At 42.6% G+C, this 2500-nt stretch overlaps 1 pseudogene; it reads right to left on the bottom strand.

Annotated features, from left to right (window-relative positions):
• The window catches only part of LOC137459976 (28S ribosomal RNA), an 8477-nt pseudogene that overhangs the window by 2457 nt on the left and 3520 nt on the right, over positions 1–2500 (bottom strand).

The raw sequence follows: 2500 nt of genomic DNA, 5'->3' as shown, positions 1-2500 counted from the left end.
TGTGTAATCGTCTAGCTTGGATACTAGGGATTAACCCAGCCAATCGGGCTAAGCCTAAGCCTCCATCTTTAGTGCTGGAATACAAGATGCCATCACAGGTACAAACTGGGAGATGTAACCATTTTTTCACCCTATTTCGAATTGTTAAATCCATTTCTTCCAGATAGGTAGCTTTTACATTTGCCTGGTCTGCTAAGTAGATCAATCTAGGCACTGTGTACACTTTTAACATGTCCAATTTTTGAAATGGTTTTAAAGGGGCTCTTTCGATGCGATTGAGCCAAACTTCTAATTTATTTTGTAATTCGGGCTTAACTATCCCCACCCAAGGGTCGATTTGCAAGCCAAGATATTTCTCTGACTGACCCGGGTGGATCATGTTTAAAGGGGTACCGCTGATAAGCCATGGAGGACAGTCATTGATGGTGTAAGAGTCCTTAGTTGGTTGAATAAAGAAACCATGGCACTTTTCCCCCTGCGTTTTTAATCCAGTTAAGTCACAAAATGCTTCTAGAATTTCAATATTTTTCTTCATTCCTGATTGGGACTTACTCAGCAGGACCAGGTCGTCTGCAAAAGCCAGAGCTGTTAATTTGCCATTCTCGTGTTGGAACCCCTCCCCACACTCTTCTAATTTACATAACAGAGGGTCAATGCACAGGTTAAAGAGGAGTGGTGACATGGGATCGCCCTGTTTCACACCAGTTTTGATTCCTATTGATTCAGATTCTCCTTCTTTAGTCTTGATTCTGGTGTGGATGTTTTGATAGAAGTCCTTAATTAATGCTATTATGTGGTCATCCAGGCCCTTTTGCTTTAGCACCGCCAGGATGTGGGTGTGGCTCACTGAATCAAAGGCTTTGGCCAAATCGACAAAGACAACCCCCAGGGGTTTCTTTTGTTTCTTTGCATTCCTAATTAATAGCTGTAATAGTTTTAAGTTCTCAGCACAGCCAGAAGATTGAATGAAGCCTCTCTGCCTGGGGTTAATGGGACACGCCTTTGCCAACCTCGCAGTTAAGATTCTTGAATAGAGTCTCAGGATGATGGAACCAATAGTAATTGGCCGCCAGTTGTTAATATCATTTTGGCGTTCGGGCGCTGATGATTTAGGTATTAGAATTGTTCGGCATCCCCTTATTACATCTGGAATTTTGCCACTTAACAGCCAGAGATTAAATAGTTCTTTGATCTCTTCACAATTTGGATCCATTTTAAGCAGGGCCTTCAGGGTGATCCCATCAGGGCCTGGTGCCGATTTTTTATTCATGTCTTTGATATTCTTAAGGATCTCTTTCTCTGTAATCAATTCCTTAAAAGCCGAATTATCCGCCCGCCCCACAGACTGGAATGCTCCAAGTCCTTGAAATAAGTTCTGAGACTCCCACCTAGATCTGAAGGTGTTACTGACCTCTTCCAGGGGGATGGCACATTGCGCAGAGTCTTTTTCATCCAGAATCATATTAGCTAACTTCCCTCGATCTAAGCGGAAGAGGCGTTGGAATCGGAGAAATTCTCCACGCTTTCTGGCTCTTTTTCTCATCCATTCCTTTTGAGGTTTCTTCTGCTGAGGTTTACGTTGGCTCTTTTTTGGCACTTTCTGTTCAATTGATTTCTCAAACAAATACAAATATTGGTCCTGAGCTACCTCATTGAGTAATTTTAATGAGTCTGTTTTGCCTTCAATTATTTGTTTATATGTATTTTTAAGGATGGGCAGCTTCCCTGATGTCAGCTTTTCATTAATAGTCTTTTTATAGTGGGCTAGCAGCTCCCTTTCACCAGAAGATGGAATCACAGTCCTCTCCTCTTTTAACCTGTTCTTGCTCTCTTGTGTTTTCTCTCTTTCTGGCACCACAGTTTCTCTTAATAGTCTTCTCTTTTCACTGATCTGTTTGGCTGTTTTAGTTGTTAATTTTTCAGCAATCAATTTGTTAATATTTTTCCTCCCTTCAAACTCTTGATTCAGTTTCTGTAATATTTCTGTTTCCTCTTGGGACCAGATTTTCTTGTGAGCACCTCTTTTAGAGGTCTCTTTGGGGCGAGATGCTTCAATTCTTTCTGCGTTTCTCAGGGCTGGGTGAGCTAATCTCTTATGTTGTCCCAAGCCAATTTTAGTTTTAAAACATTTTTTACATTCTTCACACATAAACCCTTCTACCTGGGTAGGCTCTTGGACCCCTTTGCATTTTGGGAGATGGCATGAGATACTATGATGCTTTTCATTTGTCTTCCCACAGCGGGAACATTGGAAATTGATCTTTCTTTTCCCATGGGCTCTCTTTAGATGGTCAATCAATCTCGTCATATTGCCTGCCCGAGTGGTACAGCATGGACATGTCGGGTTGTCCTCTGGCATCTTCACCAGGGGGGTCCCAGGACAGATGTCAGCTGTATTATCCACCTCGGACGATGCGGTTAGTATTGAGAGCTGACTCATAGAGCTCGGGGTTTCAGGACACTCCACCTCCTCGTTCCTGCTCCTCTCTGTGCTTTCGTC

The sequence above is a fragment of the Melanerpes formicivorus genome, unplaced genomic scaffold, assembly GCF_026170545.1.
Source record: "Melanerpes formicivorus ecotype bairdi unplaced genomic scaffold, bMelFor1.0.p_v2 SCAF_475, whole genome shotgun sequence".
Classification (NCBI taxonomy): domain Eukaryota; kingdom Metazoa; phylum Chordata; class Aves; order Piciformes; family Picidae; genus Melanerpes; species Melanerpes formicivorus.
The sequence above is the reverse complement of the archived record's forward strand: the minus strand, read 5'-3'. Positions and strand labels throughout refer to the sequence as shown.